Genomic DNA, 18,080 nt, shown 5'->3' with positions numbered 1-18,080 from the left:
CACGATATTGGCCAGGCTGGTCTCGAACTCCTGACCTTGTGATCTGCCCGTCTTGGCCTTCCAAAGTGCTGGGATTACAGGCATGAGCCACCGCTCCCAGCCAACTCTTTGGTTTTTATACAAAAGTATATACCTTGAAGACATTATCATCAGTGAAGTAAATCACAAAAGGATCAACACAACCGGGCTCAGTGGTTCACACTTGTAATCCCAGCACTTTAGGAGGCTGAGGCAGGCAGACCATTCGAGGTCAGGAGTTTGAGACTAGCCTGGCCAACATGGCGAAAGCCCGTTTCTACTAAAAATACAAAAAATAGCCAGGTGTGGTAGCGCGTGCCTGTAATCCCAGCTGCTTGGGAGACAGGAGAATCGCTTGAACCCAGGAAGTGGAGGTTGCAGTGAGCCGAGATCGCGCCACTGCACTCCAGCCTGGGTGACAGAATGAGACTCTGTCTCAAAAAAATAAACACAGTATGATTCCACTGGTATCAAATATCTAGAGTAGTTAAACTCATAGAGTTGCAAAACGCAATGGTGGCCCCGAGGGGTGAGCGTGAGAGAGGAACGGAGAGTTGAATGGGCACAGTTTCCATTTTGAAAGATAAAAATATTCCGGAGCTGGTGGTGGTGATAGTTGCTAAACAGTGCAAATGCACTTAATGTAAACTGTAAACTTAAAAATAGTGGAAATTGTAAATGTTTATATTGACCTTTCTATATGAAATAATATATATTTATACTTCTTAATATTTATACATGGTATATTTTACCATAATAAGACAAAAATTAAAGCAGTTGGATCTTTAAAAAGAAAAGAAAAAAGCGAATAATACAAGCTTTCTCCTGGTTAGCGGAAGAGCCCAAAAGCTTCTATGGACACTCATTTTTTTCTACTTCATCCTGCATTAATATGAGGCAGTCCTTAGAGATTGGGGAATTTGAACGAATTTGGCTAATGAGGAGCTCTGTGCCTTGAGCCCCCAAGGCCGTAGTATAGTAAATACTCAGCCTGTGCCTCCAGCCCTGCAGTGTCAGCTTCCAGTCCAGTGGGCTCCACACCTGTCGTCTGAATCAGGAGGCTCATGTCTGACCCTGTCTTCCTGCCAGTCCTGAGGACGGAGCCTGAGCCTCCATCGTGCACCACGCAGGGAAGACAGCGGACCTGCTCTCCGTGGTCATGGCCCAGCAGAGGGGAAGCGCAGCTCAGTGAGTGCTGAGGGACGGTCGGGAGCCTTGTTTCCTCATCCTCAGGACAAACAGGACAGTGGGGTGGCAGATGGGAGGACATTAGTGTGTAAAATATCAGCTCAGAGGACTGTGGAGTTTATGTTCTGGGTTGTGGTGGGGACTCCAAAGTCTCATTCAAAGTTTTTCTTTCTCCCTACGCTGGTTCTACTTGCTATAAACATCTCACTGAAGCTAGAAAAAAATAGGTTTCTCTAAGGCATTCCATAAACACTGTAAAAGGATTATGAAGATGGTAAGGAGGAAGAGGTACAGTCACCATGACATCATGAACTTTTCCTGAGGGCTTCCTGAATGCCAGGCTCTCAGTTCTGTGTTCTATGTGGTTTATTTCATTTTAGCTGCATAGCCTTCTGCAATCTGTAAGTGCACACATTATTATTATTTTGCACGAGGAAAGGAGCTATGCTTTTTTATATAACTTGTATTTCATGAAGTAGAGAGGAGTAAAGCCACGTTTGAATCAGGCCATCTAAATCCTTGCATGTGGCATTTGGCCAGGCCTCTTCTTGCATCCAACCTGCCCTCTCAAATCCCTGTCACTCTGGATCCTTGCCCCTGCTCACTGCGCCCTTCTTTTTGGGGGGGTTCCTGGTAGACCACAGCTAGACCAGTGGGTGCTACATTCCCTGTATCAAGTATAGAAAGGGCAGCTGAGATCACATCAAAGATCCCGGAAAGAACTGGCACAGGATCACTCAGGGCACATCTGTCCCTTGCCCCTGTTCCTGGCTTTCCTTGCAGCAATCCACCTCCTCGAAGGAGAAATAAAATCAGGGTTTTGGCCTCATTCCTACTCAGGAAGCTGGAAACAGTTTGAAAATGCACCGCCTATGTGTCTGTAGTTAAGATCTCTGACCTCTGCTTACAACTTTCTGATAGCTGGGAAACATAAAAAAGGTTCATGTCTGAGACTCAGACTGATCGTTTATTAGGTTGGTGGCAAAGTAATAGCAAAAACTGCAATTACTTTTGCATCAACCTATAATTTTTTTAAAAACCCTGTTCATTCCACTTACCTGTATGGCAGGGGGCAAGATGTTAGTGTTTCTGAGACTCAGCATTGCCACCTGGGTTGGTTTCTAGTTGACACAGATACATTCAGTATTGATTAAGCAGATCAAGGGGTTTCCCTGTGGGATCTATATGTGATGGATGCATAAAGGCAACGTGTATTCTAGAAATTGTTACTAATAGTTTAAGATTAATCTTTATATCACTCAACCGAAATAGTATGTGACCTGAAGTTACTGTGTCTCTACTTCCCACAGGATATTTTTTGTCCTTATATAAATAAGTACTGATTATTGTGACAGGAACAACTGAGTCGCTTTCATTTCTAATTCCCCCGAGTGTCTGTCCTGCTTGACACACAGGAGGCATCAAAAATAAAAATGTCTTTTAAGAGAAATGCAGGCCGGCGCGGTGGCTCACGCCTGTAATCCCAGCAATTTGGGAGGCTGAGGCGGGTGGATCACTTGAGGTCAGGAGTTTGAGACCAGCCTGGCCAATATGGTGAAACTCCATCTCTACTGAAAATACAAAAGTAGCCGGGCATGGTGGCAGGCACCTGTAATCCCAGCTATTCAGGAGGCCAAGGCAGGGGAATCACTTGAACCTGGGAGGCAGAGGTTGCAGTGAACTGAGATCGCCCCACTGCACTCCAACCTTGATGACAGAGCAAGGCTCTGTCTCAAAAAAAAAAGAGAGAGAAATGCAAATCGAAACTACAAGGAGATACCATCTCACCCCATTTAGAATGACTTTTATCAAAAAGTCAGGCAATAGCAAATGCTGGCAGGAATGTGGAGAAAGGGGAACAGTTGTACACTGTTGGTGGGAGTGCAAATTAGCACAACCACTATGGAGAACAAGTTGGAGTTGCCTCAAAATACTACAAATAGAGCTACCATAGGATACAGCAATTCTGGGCCAGGCACGGTGGCTCATGCCTGTATTCCCAGCACTTTGGGAGGCCGAGGCGAGTGGATCACGAGGTCAGGAGATCGAGACCAGCCTGGCTAACATGGTGAAACCCCATCTCTACTAAAAATACAAAAAATTAGCAGGGCGTGATGGCGGGTGCCTATAGTACCAGCTACTCAGGAGGCTGAGGCAGAAGAATTGCTTGAACCCAGGAGGCGGAGCTTGCAGTGAGCTGAGATCCGGCCTCAGAACTCCAGCCTGGGTGGCAGAGCGAGACTCAGTCTCAAAAAAAAAAAAAAAAGAAAAGTAAAAGAAGAGGGGAAGGTAAACATTATTGCTTAGACAAACACATTTTAGACTCACGTATTTCTAGCCTCACAGAAAGTAATGCAAAAGTGTTCTTAAAATTTCATTCATGCCTGTAATCCCAGCATTTCGGGAGGCCGAGGTGGGCACATCACGAGGTCAGGAGTTCGAGATCAGCCTGACCAACATCAAATCCCGTCTCTACTAAAATCACAAAAATTAGCTGGGCATGGTGGCATGTGCCTGTGATCCGAACTACTCAGGAGGCTGAGGCAGGAGAATCTCTTGAACCTGGGATTCGGAGGCTGCAGTGAGCCAAGATTATGCCACTGCACTCCAGCCTGGGTGACAGAACAAGACTCCATCTCAAGAAAAAAAAAATTTATTAATGCTCAAACATCCACAGGTGCCTTGCTCACTACAGACAACTTGTAGTCACTGATGGCTTTGATTATGCACATTTAACTAAACCTTACTTATCAAAACTCTGAGTCCACCTAAGCAAGGACAGGAGTTGAATATTAAATGAATTTCAAAAGAAAACCCACGTATTTGAGGGAGCCTTTACTTCCATAGGAAAGTGAAGTCAGAAAACATGAGGACAATGAAAATACTAGAACAGAACAGGCATGTGAAAATATTGTCTGCTTATGAACTGTCAACTTTAATTTACCTTTGAAATAACATGGTCCTAGGTATTACAGAATATTTCTAAATATTGTAAATCAAAGGAATTTGTAGCATTGAACTAGGATGAAATAAGGTGTATTTGAATGTCTCTTGGTTTCTTTTAATTACAAAGATTTCTTTTCTTAAATGGGGAAAGATATTTCTTTACTTTTTGTGTGTGTGTAAGACAAAGTCTTACTCTGTCATCCAGGCTGGAGTACGATGGTGGAAACTTGGCTTACTGTAACCTCCGCCTCTGGGCTCAAGTGATCCTCCTACCTCAGCCTCCCAAGTAGTTGAGCTCACAGGTGCATGCCACCATGCCTGGCTAAGTTTTGTGTTTTTAGTAGAGACAGGGTTTTGCCATGTTGTCCAGGCTGGTCTCAAACTCCTGAGCTTAAGTGATCCACCCACCTTGGCTTCCCAAAGTGCTGGGATGACAGGCATGAGCCACTGTGCCTGGTCAATATTTCTTAATTTTATATTTTTACTGAAAAGAGTACGCTGCATTTTAATGTGATCATGAATTTTCTCAAAGGTTCTTGCTCTTTTCACTTTGTTGAGTTGAGTGTCTCTAAGGTAAGGGCCTACAGAATCAGGTGACTAACACACCAATCAACCCTAAAAGGATTTGTAGAAAATTAGGTTTTATGGACACACAGATGGGAAAAAACAGACAGTGGGGACTGCTTGATGGCGGAGGGTGGAGGTGCATGGGGTGGAAAGCTATCTTTCTGGTACTAAGCCCACTACCTTGGTGTTGGGATCATTGCTGCACCAAGCCTTTACCGACACACTGTTTACTCATGTAACAAACCTGCAGATGTATTCCGTGAGTCATAAAAAAGAAAAAGAAAATTAGGATTTTCAAAACTGAGAAATATGGCTGAGGGTGTATGATCCTCAAATGTGAAAACATTAATTGTAAATTTCTTATATCCAAAATATAGATCCAGTGCTGGGTGCTGATTTTGTTCTTTCCTTCCTTCCAATTCTCTTCTTCTTGTGTCCAAGATACACAGAGCCAGAGAATCTAACAGGTGTCTTAGAATTCCTGCTCCTGGGATTTCCAGATGATCCAGAACTGCAGCCTGTCCTCGCTGGGCTGTTCCTGTCCATGTACCTGGTCACGGTGCTGGGGAACCTGCTCATCATCCTGGCCATCAGCTCTGACTCCCACCTCCACACCCCCATGTACTTCTTCCTCTCCAGCCTGTCTTTGGCTGACATCGGTTTTGCCTCTACTACAGTCCCCAAGATGCTGATGAACATCCAGGCTCACAGCAGACTCATCTCTTATGTGGGCTGCCTGATTCAGATGTCTTTTTCGATCCTTTTCGCATGTATGGAAAGTCTGCTCTTGGCTGTGATGGCCTATGACCGGTTTGTGGCCATCTGTCACCCCTATACTACCCAGTCATCATGAACCCACGCCTTTGTGGCTTTTTAGTTTTGGTGTCTTTTCTTCTTAGCCTGTTGGATTCCCAGCTGCACAATTTGATTGTGTTACAACTTACCTGCTTCAACGATGTGGAAATCTCTAATTTTTTCTGTGACCCTTCTCAACTTCTCAACCTGGCCTGCTCTGACACCTCCATTAATAACATGGTCGTATATTTTATTGGTGCCATATTTGGTTTTCTTCCTCTCTCAGGGATCCTTTTCTCTTACTATAAAATTGTTTCCTCCATTCCGAGAGTTCTGTCTTCAGGTGGGAAGTATAAAGCCTTCTCCACCTGCAGCTCTCACCTTTCAGTTGTTGGCTTATTTTATGGAACAGCCCTTGGAGGGTACCTCAGTTCAGCTGTCTCTCTCTCCCCCAGGAAGGGTGCAGCGGCCTCAGTGATGTACATGGTGGTCACCCCCATGCTGAACCCCTTCATCTACAGTCTGAGAAACAGGGACATTCAGAGTGCCCTGTGGCGGCTGCAAGGCAGAATAATGTAATCTCCCTACTGTTCCATCTTTTTTGTAGTATTGCTTGGAAAAGGCAGAGCTTTGATACAAAATATCAAAACCTTTAAATCCTTCCCCCTTCGTTACATTATATTTGCTGCTTGATAGGTTCAATTCCTCTCCACGTTTCATATGTGAATGTGGGCGGCAAGCCGCGCAGGTAAGAGACCGAGGGCAGGAGCTGTTGCAGTATAATAAAGATTGAGATCAAGATATGATTATATATGAATATCATTAATCATTAGTTTGTAGAAATTACTCTTTACTCCAATATTATAATCCTTGCTCTGCAATCATAACCTAGGAAAAACCAGGTCATAGAGATAGGAGCTGAAGGGACACAGTGAGAAGTGACCAGAAGACCAAGAGTGCGAGCCTTCTGTTATGCCCAGGCACGGCCACTAGAGGGCTCCTTGGTCTAGCGGTAGCATCAGTGCCTAGAAAAAGCTCCTGTTACTTAGCAGGGCGAGGCGGGGCATAGTTTAGAGAAGACACTGCTCCACCACCTCTTGTGGAGGGTCTGACATCAGATCCCCGCAGCCATCCTGAGGCTTAACCGTCTCCCTGTGATGCTGTGCTTCAGTGGTCACGCTCCTGGTGCGCTTTCATGTTCCATCCTGTACACCTGGCTTTGCCTTCTAGATGGTAGTAGCAGAATTAGTGACGCGGTGGCTCATGCCTGTAATCCCAGCACTTTGGGAGGCCGAGGCGGGTGGATCACGAGGTCAGGAGATCAAGACCATCCTAGCTAACACCGTGAAATCCCGTCTCTACTAAAAATACAAAAAATTAGCCGGGCGTGGTGGCGGGCGCCTATAGTCCCAGCTACTCGGGAGGCTGAGGAAGGAGAATGGCGTGAACCCGGGAGGCGGAGCTTGCAGTGAGCCCGTGCCACTGCACTCCAGCCTGGGCGACTGAGCGAGACTTCGTCTCAAAAAAAAAAAAAAAAAAAAAGTACTAAAAGTCTCTGAAATGTAGAAATAATGGCGCAAGCTGTCCTCTCTCTGCCTCAGCTGCCATGCAGGGAAGGGCCCCCTGTCCAGTGGACACGTGACCCACGTGACCTTACCGATCATTGGAGATGGCTCACACTCCTTACCCTGCCTCCTTGTCTTGTATCCAATAAATAACAGCACAGCCAGGCATTCGGGGCCACTACCGGTCTCCATGCCTTGGTGGTAGTGGTCCTTGGGGGCCCAGCTGTCTTTTCGTCTCTCTGTCTTGTGTCTTTATGATCTTTGTCTCCGCATATGAGGAGAAAGACCCAGAGACCCTGTAAGGCTGGCCCCTACATGTGAATATTGCTTCCATGGTTTCATCTTTAATTGGAATGTGAAGGTATTCTGGAATTCTTTGTTCATTGCAAATATTCATGGTTGAATCCAATATACCTGGACAGCCTCCTTTAGTTTCTGAGCAATGACCCTGGTATCTAGGTGAAATCACAACCCTGTTTTTATATATAAGAAGTCCTTGCTTAAAGTCAATAGCATCTTGGAAAGTGCAACTTTAAGGAAATGATGTACAGCAGGTCCTCAAGTAAAATCGTTTTGTTCAAAGTCCATTAGTTATACTGTTGATGAGGAAAAAAAACAGTTTCATTATAAATCATTTCACTTAAATTCAGTTTCGAAAAACATATTGAAGGTGTTAGTTGAGGACTTACTGTACTTCAAATTTAAATTAATTTTCACAGTTTGTGTGGAAATTATTTACATATTGCATCTATAAAATCACTTTAAGCAGGCTGTATACGACAGACTCAATCACCAGTCCTCAATCTTGGCTTTTATTGACCTCACCTGGGGAGCTTACAAATGCTGATGGCTGGGCTCTCTTACCCAGAGATTTTGATTTACTTAAACCTGTGTAGGTCTGAGAAGTTTTAAAAGCACCAGTGATGGTTCAGACGGTGAACTTCCTCAACGGATCAAGCTCATATGGGTAAGGTACAAAAGAGCTGATTGCAGCACTAGACAATGTAATTTTCTTCAACTGTCGTCTTCAAATTCATTGTCTATCAGCAATATACAGATTGTCACTATGCTGGGTACTTTTGGTAAGCACTTGGAATTGGTTGAAAACATTGATTTATATACATATAGGTTTTCTTTGAATTTCACTCTTGTGCATACTAAAAAGGAAAATAGAAAAGGATAACATGGTAACAACATCCCTAAAACTTCACATACTATCACTGATTTTTTAAAATTTGCTTATTTTTCTTTCTTTTTTATGAAGTGTGGGATAGATACACAAAGGTATACCATTCAGCCTTTAAGAAATGAAAGTGAGGCCGGGTGCGGTGGCTCAAGCCTGTAATCCCAGCACTTTGGGAGGCCGAGACGGGCGGATCATGAGGTCAGGAGATCGAGACCATCCTGGCTAACACGGTGAAACCCCGTCTTTACTAAAAAATACAAAAAACTAGCTGGGCGAGGTGGCGGGCGCCTGTAGTCCCAGCTACTTGGAGGCTGAGGCAGGAGAATGGCATAAACCCGGGAGGCGGAGCTTGCAGTGAGCTGAGAACGGGCCACTGCACTCCAGCCCAGGCGACAGAGCGAGACTCCGTCTCAAAAAAAAAAAAAAGAAATGAAAGTGAGTCGGCCGGGCGTGGTGGCTCACGCCTGTAATCCCAGCACTTTGGGAGGCTGAGGCGGGCCGATCACGAGGTCAGTAGATCGAGACCATCCTGGCTAACACAGTGAAACTCCGTCTCTATTTAAAAAATACAAAAAATTAGCTGGGCGTGGTGGCAGATGCCTGTAGTCCCAGCTACCTGGGAGGCTGAGGCAGGAGAATGGCGTGAACCCGGGAGGCGGAGCTTGCAGTGAGATCACGCCACTGCACTCCAGCCTGGGTGACACAGCGAGACTGTGTCTCAAAAAAAAAAAAAAAAAAGAAATGAAAGTGAGTCATTTGCAGCGACATGGATGAAACAGAAGGTCATTCATTTAAGTGAAATAAGCCAGGCATGAAAAGACAAATATTGCATGTTCCCACTCATACCTACCAGCTAAAAATGTGAATCTCATGAAGGTATAAAGTAGAATGGTAATTACTAGAGGCTGGTAAGGGAAGGAAGGAGTGGAGCATGAAGAGATGTTTATGGGGTACAAAAATGCGGTTAGGTAGAAGAAATAAGTTCTAGCGTTTCCTAATACAGTAGGGGAATTCTAGTTAGTGGTAATTGATTGCATATTTCAAAGTAGCTAGGGGAGAAGATTTGTGGTGTTCTCATTATTCTGGTTTCTAAGCCATTATCTTTCTATTCCCTTGGCACCTTTCTCCACTCAGCTGTTTCATGCTAGATTGGGGCTCTTGAAGTTACTGCTCTATTTTCCATCTGGTGGTGTTCTTACAGACTTTCATGAACACTAAATTTCACTACACTGAAAGTTCGGTATACTTCACGACCACCTTCTAGTACACCCCTATGTCTGCTTAGTGTTCAGAGGCTGCTGCCTTCGGTTACTGTTACCTCATTGTATCCTTTTGCCTTTGTCTTGGAGTAACAATCGAGCCAACTCCCTCTGTTAAATTCTCTTCATTAAAATAACTAGATTAGTTTCTATTCTTTTTTTTTTTTTTTTTTGTTTTTGAGACAGACTTTCACTCCTGTTGCCCAGGCTGGAGTGCAGTGGCATGATTCCGGCTCACTGCAACCTCTGCCTCCCGGGTTCAAGCCATTCTCCTGACTCAGCCTCCCATGTAGCAGAGATTACAAGTGCCCGCCACCACACCTGGCTAATTTTTGTATTTTTAGTAGAGATGGGGTTTCGCCATGTTGGCCAGGCTTGTCTGGAACTTCTGACCTCAGGTGATCCACTTGTCTCAGCCTCTCAAAGTGCTGGCTTTACAGGTGTGAGCCACACACCCAGCCCTGGTTTCTATTCCTGACCAAACCTTGACTGAGGAACAAAAGTATGTTGCAGTTGTCTGCAAGCAGAATATTTTTTAAAATGTGCTGATGAAAGGAAGCTGCTTTTGAAATCTATGTCTTTGTGAAGAGTGTCCAACTGAAGTTTAAGTGGTAGTGTCCTATTTCCAGTTGCTGTGTGACTCTAATGATGTCTAGGGATTGTTAAATCACCAATTTCATATATAATTTCAAGGTTTTCTTCTTTCACTTTACCCTGAGCTACCAAAAGTCCATGTCACCAGCAAACATTAGCTTTTATTTCACCTAAAGGATGGTCAAAGAATTTGATAAGTGGGACACTAATGCTGGTTTGTTTGTTTGTTTGTTTGTTTTGAGACAGAGTCTTGCTCTGTTGCCCAGGCTGGAATGCAATGGCACGATTTCGGCTCACTGCAACCTCCATCTCCTGGGCTCCAGTGATTCTCCTGCCTCAGCCTCCCGAGTAGCTGGGATTACAGGCATAAGCCAAGGCGTCAGGCTCTTTGTTGTTGCTGTTTAGTAGAGATGGGGTTTCACCATGTTAGCCAGGCTAATCTCGAAGTTCTGGCCTCAAGTGATCCACCCGCCTCGGCCTCCCAAAGTAATGGGATTACAGACGTGAGCCACTATGTTCAGCCAAGGGATTTTTAATATGAGAAAAAAAATTGGACTGCATGTTGAATATCAGAAATAATTGTATTATTTGTATATGATATCATGGATACTAAGCTGAAATAGCAACAACATAACAACTAGTAAGTGCTATAAATAAGTCACCATCTCCACCACATCAATCCTACCCCAAATCCCCAAACCACTCTGGGTCTGGTAACCAATAATCTGCCAGAAAAAATATAGAACATAATAGAAAAATCAGTCACGTTAGAAACAGAGACAATACCTTGAGCATAGTAGATCTTCAGTGAGTACTAAAGGAATAAGTAACTGGATGCACAAAATTCAACAGGAGACTAAAGTTTATAGGAAAGAGTGCAGGAGAGTTAGGCTGTTCAGAAACTACCTTATTAAAGACGGGCCCTGGATTCCAACGGGTGCGAGAAGGGAACAGAACAGAAGGTGGGAAACACTGGTTTCTGTGAAAACTAAAGTACCATCAAAGCACAGGGACTTCACCTTCATAGACTCAGTAAGTACGGGACTCTCCAGTCTCATTACTGTGGAGGTAAAGCCTAGTAGTCATTCTCCTCTTTTCCTTCTTACCCCACCAGCCCTCACTGGGTCACACTAACTCTGATGATTATCACTGAAGTTTTCTCGTCTCCACTATCTGTTCCTGGGAAGCCATAGTGGGTTTCTTCAAAGGCTGGGAGCAGAGAATTACAGGTGAGCATGTTTAAACAGGGGCATGTTTAAAGTTTCCAGTGTCTCAAGGGAATTCTCAGAGCACCTAATTAAATAAATTGTTCTATTTTCTTTCCACTCTCCAAGCAGTTCAGCTCCCTTTGAGTAGTAAGAAGACGGTAGAATGGAAAATTTTCAGTTAATTTTGTGTTGAAATAGGCAGTAGTAGGACATGATGGATTTATTTCCCCCAAGAAGAAGTTCTTTCACTGGTTTAATTTAGAAGTCACAAGTTTTCCCCTAAGGAAAGGCTAATTTCTGCAAGGAACTAAACTCAGGAATCATCTCCATGCAATGTGCCTCCCTTGAAGAGTCTTTGGAGATTTTATGGATCCATTGGTATTGAAAATTTGTGGAAATGGGCCAGGCGCGGTGGCTCATGCCTGTAATCCCAGCAATTTGGGAGGCCAAGGCAGGCAGATCATGAGGTCAAGAGATTGAGACCATCCTGGCCAACATGGTGAAACCTCGTCTCTACTAAAAATACAAAAATTAACTGGGTGAGGTAGCACATGCCTGTTGTCCCAGCTACTAGGGAGGCTGAAGAAGGAGAATCACTTGAACCTGGGAGGCAGAGGTTGCAGTGAGCTAAGATAGCACCATTGCACTCCAGCCTGGGTGACAAGAGCGAAACTCCGTCTCAAAAAAAAAAAAAAAAAAAAAAAGAGGAAAAAAAGATGTCCTTTCTTTTTAAATATTTTTTCTCAAATTAATTTTTATATGTATTTTAAATTATAGAATTATGTATCATGTACAACTTGATATTTGGAAATATATATACACTGTGGACATTCAATGTATCTAATTAACATATACATTATCTCACATAGTTGTTTTCCTGGTGAGAACACTTAATATCCACTAAGACAGTGGATATAGCATTTCAAATAATACCATATATCGTCATTAACTAAAGTCATCCTGCTGTACAATAGATCTCTTGAACTTACTTCTCTTATATAAGTGTAATTTTGTATTATTTTACTAACATCTCCACAACACCAACACTGCTCCTCATTCCCAAACCACTCTGGTAACCAATATTCTACTTTTTTGAAATCTATATTCTATTTCTTTGAGATCACCTTGGTTAGATTCTACATATGAGTGAGATCACGTGACATTTGTCTTTCTGTGCCTCGCTTATTTCACTTAACACAATGTTCTCTGGGTTCATCCATGTTGCAAATGACAGGATTTCCTTCTGCTTTATGGATGAATCATATTCCATTGTGTATATATACCACATTTTCTTTATCCATTCATTTATTTGCAGACAGCTAGGTTGATTCTGTGTCTTGGCTACTGTGAATAATGCTCCAATAAACATGGGAGTGCAGATATCCCTTCCACACACTGACTTTGTTTCTTCTCGATATATACCCAGTAGTAGGATGGTTGGATCATATGGTAGTTCTATTTTTAAGTTTTTGAGGAACCTCCATACTGCTTTCCATAATGGCTTCACTAATTTGCATTCCCACCAACAGCGGAGAAGGGTTTCCTTTTCTTCATATCCTCGCCAGCGCTTACTATCTTTTGTCTTTTTAATAGCCATTCTAGATGAAGTGAGGCAATATCTCACTGTGGTTTTGATTTTCATTTCCCTGATGATTAGTGATGTTAAGCCATTTAAAAGTATATGTTGTCCATCTGTGTGTCTTCTTTTTGACAAATGTCTTTCAGATCTTTTGCCCATTTTAAAATTGGGTTATTTGTTTTCTTCCTATTGAGTTGTTTGAGTTTCTTATGTATTTTGGATATTAACCCCATATCAGGTGTTCAGTTTGCAAATATTTTCCTTCATTCTGTAGTTTGTCTCTTCACTCTATTGTTTCCTTTGCTATAGTTTAATGTAATTCCATTTGTCTATTGCTTTTGTTGCCTGTGCTTCAGAGATCATATCCAAAAAAACCACTGCCCAGACCAAGGTCATGAGGTTTTCCTCCTATGTTATTTTCTAGTTTTTCTATTTTAGGTCTTCCATTTAAAACTTTAATCTATTTTGAATGGATTTTTGTATGTAGTGTGAAATAAGTATTTAATTTCATTCTTCTCTGTGTGGATATCCAGTTTTCCCAACACCATTTATTGAAGAGACTGCCCTTTCCCCCTTGTGAGTCCTTGGCACCTTTGTTGAAAATCAGTTGGCTATAAATACATGGATTTATTTCTGGGGTTCATATTTTGTTCAATTGGTTTATGTATCTATTTTTATACCAGCACCATACTGTTTTGGATATTATAGCTTTATCAAATAGTCTTAAATCAGGTAGTATGATGCCTCCAGACCTCACATTCTGTATTTGTCCCAATTGGCTAGCGACTTAGAACTTTTTAAAAAGAGGCAAAGGCAGAGGACAACAAAGGAAGGAGGAAATAACTTGTGGAATGCTGAGAAAGGTAAAAACACCTTCAAATAAGGAAGAACAGGCTATGACCAATGCTTGCTTGGACCAGTATAAGCATACCAGGGCAAATATTTAGGCTAAATTGTGGGAGCAAAGAACACAAAGTACACTGATTTCTTTATTACAGCTAGCAGATATTTAAGAATGTTTGCACGGGTCTTTGAATCAATTTTGCTTCTAAGAGAAGTTACTATTTATTCCTAATTAGACAGGGAGGAAAGTCTTTGAAGAGGAGCCTCTACTTTACTTTTTACAGCCTTTAGGAGCCAAGACCTAAATCTGTGGAAGTCAGACTTGAGAACAGAAGCACAAAGTCCCCAAGTGGCTCCCTGGGAGGAACGTCAGGCAGGGCCCCTTCTACCTTCTACCCATGATTTTTTTTAAACTTTTATCTTAAGTTCAGAGGTACAAGTGCAGGTTTGTTACTTGTGCAGGTAAACTTGTGTCATGGGGATTTGTTGTACCCAGCTATTACTTCATCACCCAGCTATTAAGCCTAGTACCCATTAGTTATTTTTCCTGATCCTCTTCCTCCTCCCACCCTCCATCCTCTGAAAGGCCCCACTGTGTGTAGTTCCCCTCTCTGTGTCCATGTGTTCTCATCATTTAGCTTTCACCTATAAGTGAGAACATGCGGTATTTGCTTTTCTGTTTCTGCATTACTTCGCTAAGGATAATGGCCTCCAGCTCCATCCATGTCCCTACAAAGGACATTGACCTCATTCTTTTTTTTTTTTTTTTTTTTTTCCGGAGTCCTGCTCTGTCACCAGGCTGGAGTGCAGTGGCACTATCTTGGCTCACTGCAACCTCTGCTTTCTGGGTTCAAGCTATTCTCCTGCCTCAGCCTCCTGAGAAACTGGGACTACAGGTGTGCACCACCAAGCCCAGCTAATTTTTGTATTTTTAGCAGAGACAGGGTTTCACCATGTTGGTCAGGATGGTCTCGATCTCTTGACCTCGTGATCCACCCGCCTTGGCCTCCCAAAGTGCTGGGATTACAGAATTGAGCCACCACACCCGGCCTGATATCATTTCTTTTTTATGGCCGCATAGTATTCCATGGTGTATACGTACCATATGTTCTTTATCCAGTCTATCTAAATGTCCATGGACATTGAGGTTGGTTCCATACCTTTGCTACTGTGAATAGTGCTGTAGTGAACATATGCATGCATGTGTCTTTATAGACTAATGATACATATTCCTCTGAGTATATACCCAGTAATGGGATTGCTGGGTGAAATGGTATCTCTGTCTTTAGGTCTTTGAGGCATCGCCACACTGTCTGCCACAATGGATGAACTAATTTATACCTCCACCGACAGTGTATAAGCTTCCTTTTTCTCTACAACCTCACCAGCATCTGTTATTTTTTGACTTTTTAGTAATAGCCATTCTTACCAGTCGTGGTGGCTCACGCCTGTAATCGCAGCACTTTGGGGGCCAAGGCAGGCAGATCACGAGGTCAGGAGATCGAGACCATCCTGGCTAACACAGTGAAACCCCATCTCTACTAAAAATACAAAAAATTAGCCAAGCGTAGTGGCAGGCGCCTGTAGTCCCAGCTCTTCCGAGACTGAGGCAGGAGAATGGCGTGGAGCCGGGAGGCGGAGCTTGCAGTGAGCCAAGATAGCGCCACTGCACTCCAGCCTGGGCGACAGAGTGAGACTCCACCTGAAAAAATAATAATAATAATAGCCATTCTCACTGTCCACCCTTGATTTTTGGACCCATGGATTTTATATATTGGGGATGTAGCACACTATGATTTCTCTTTGTCTTATGGTGTATATTACATCCTGCCAATTTTGTAGTCAGTGTCTGTGTATTCAAATACCTGCATTAATTATTTTTATTCTCTTTGACATTAAACAGTATTGTCCAATTAAAAACATTTTTCAAAATACTCTCCCATACTCCATGCTCCCTTTAGGCTATGCTTTGTGTCTTCTCTCCCCTTCCCTAAAAAACTTCACAGTTGGTGTACATTTGCCATCTGTATTTCCTCTACACACACTCTTCACCTACTCCATGTGGACTGTTACTGTCCTACCCTTCTATTTAGAGGTAATAAATGAAGCCCTTCCTAACATCAGTGAAGGCTTCCATGTCACCAGAAAATGTCAAAAACTATTGTTCGCTCCTCATTTTGTTGGTGCTTTCACCAGGACAAAACCTGCTCACCAATTTGCTTTCCTTCAGGAAGGACCCCTTTGGAGTAGATGGTGAATCCCAGGGACTGAAAAGGGGAGGAAATGGGGAGATGTTGGTTAAACCACAAAGGGCTCTAGTGATGCAAGATTAGTAAGTTGTGGAGATCTCCTACGCGAAACAGTGCTTGTAGACAGCAATAATGTATAGAAAAATACGCTTAAAGACAGATCTTATGTGTGGTTATCACACGTTAAAACATTAAAGGCAGTTGAAACTTTAAGGGGTGATGGATATGTCCCTAGCCGTAATGGTGGTGATGGTTTCAAGGATGTATGTGTGTTTCCAAACTCATCATGTTGTCTACATTAAATGTCTACAGCTTTTACGTTTCAATCATACTTCAATAAAGTGGTTAAAACAAAAGAAAAGTAAATTTTACAAAAAGACCCCTTTGCCTCTATAACCTTGTGGACACCAAGGGATCCATAAAATCTCCAAGGTTTCTTCAAGGGAGATACATCCCAGAGAGAAGATTGCTGAGTTTTGGTTCCTTATAGAAATTAAACTTTCCTGCCAGGGACAGTGGCCCATGCCTGTAATCCCAACACTGTGGGAGGTCAAAGCGGGTGGATCACCAGAGGTCAGGAGTTCGAGACCAGCCTGGCCAATATGGTGAAACCCCATCTCTACTGAAAAAAAAACTACAAAAATTAGCTGGGCATGGTGGTGAGTGCCTGTAATTCCAGCTACTCAGGAGACTAAGGCAGGAGAATCCCTTGAACCTGGGAGGCAGAGTTTGCAGTGAGCTGAGATCATACCACTGCATTCCAGCCTGGGCGACAGAGCAAGATTCTGTCAAGAAAGAAAGAAAGAGAGAGAGAGAGGGAGAGAGAGGGAGGGAAACTTTCCTTAGGGAATACCTTGTGACTTTTGAATCCAACTAAAGAAAGGAGACTTTCTTCTTGGAGAAAATAAATTCTCCCACAACCACTGCAAAATTGCCTGAATTCCATTCTGCTATCTTCTTTGTACCCTAAGGGAGCTGAATTATTTGGAGGGTGGAAAAACAATAGAACAATTTATTTAATGAGGCTCTCTGAGAATTCAACCCTTGAGGCAATGGAAACCGGCCCCTGCCACCCCTCAGGTGTAATTCTCTGATCCCAGCCTTGGGAAAAACTCAATTGGGTTTAACAGGGACACACCATGGAGAAGAGAAAGCATCAGTGACAATCATCAGAGGCAGTGTGACCCAACAAGGGCTGCTGGGGTAAGAGGGGGGGAGAGTGGGTACTGGGCTGTACCTTTAGAGTAATGAGCCTGGACAGTCCCATATTCATTTAGTCTATGAAGTTTCAGTTTTTTTTTTTTTTTTTTTTTGAGACAGAGTTTCACTCTTGTTGCCCAAGCTGGAGTGCAATGGCGTGATCTCGGCTTACCGCAGCCTCCGCCTCTTGGGTTCAAGTGATCCTCCTGCCTCAGCCTCCTGAGTAGCTGGGATTACAGGCACCCGCCACCACGCCCCGCTAATTTTCTATTTTTAGTAGAGACGGAATTTCTCCATGGTAGTCAGGCTGGTCTGGAACTCCCGACCTCAGGTGATCCCCCCACCACCCCCCCCACCCGGCCTCAGCCTCCCAACGTGCTGGGATTACAGGTGTGAGCCACTGCTCCGGGACTTGAAGTTCCTGTATTTTAAAGGTACTTTCGTTTTTATCAAGACCAGTCTTTTGCAGCCCTTGTTCTGTTTCTTTTCTTTCCTTCTGGAAGCTGAAGCCTCTTTCCTGGAACAGTTAGGAATGCCCAGGCCTTGAATGTGTGAGTTTCTGATGGTCTCCAAATCCTCTCTACTCTCTGCCATAAACTGTAGGTTCCTGGTAGGTTTCCTGAATCCAGTCACCAGTTCATGAACGACTCACTGAAGACCTGTCCTGCCCAAGGTATTGTCTATTTTGTTTCTAATGCGATTGGATTTTCTTCTATAATTTTACTATGCTGCTGGCAGATCTGACTTCAAATATTACTAAAGAATTCTATACCGTTGTTGTTGTCATTATTATTTTTTTTACTTCAGTGTCCACAGTACCGCGTAAAAACGAATATTATTTTTGACATTTGAAACTCAGGCCAATTTTCTTTATTTCATTTTA

General features: G+C 43.2%; 1 pseudogene; it reads left to right on the top strand.

Annotated features, from left to right (window-relative positions):
• On the top strand, positions 1-6,093 carry LOC111530257 (annotated as a pseudogene).
• Positions 6,094-18,080: the final 11,987 nt, after the last annotated feature.

Source organism: Piliocolobus tephrosceles, chromosome 21 (assembly GCF_002776525.5).
Source record: "Piliocolobus tephrosceles isolate RC106 chromosome 21, ASM277652v3, whole genome shotgun sequence".
Taxonomy (NCBI): domain Eukaryota; kingdom Metazoa; phylum Chordata; class Mammalia; order Primates; family Cercopithecidae; genus Piliocolobus; species Piliocolobus tephrosceles.
Note: the sequence above shows the minus strand (reverse complement) of the source record. Positions and strands in the feature narration are given on the sequence as shown.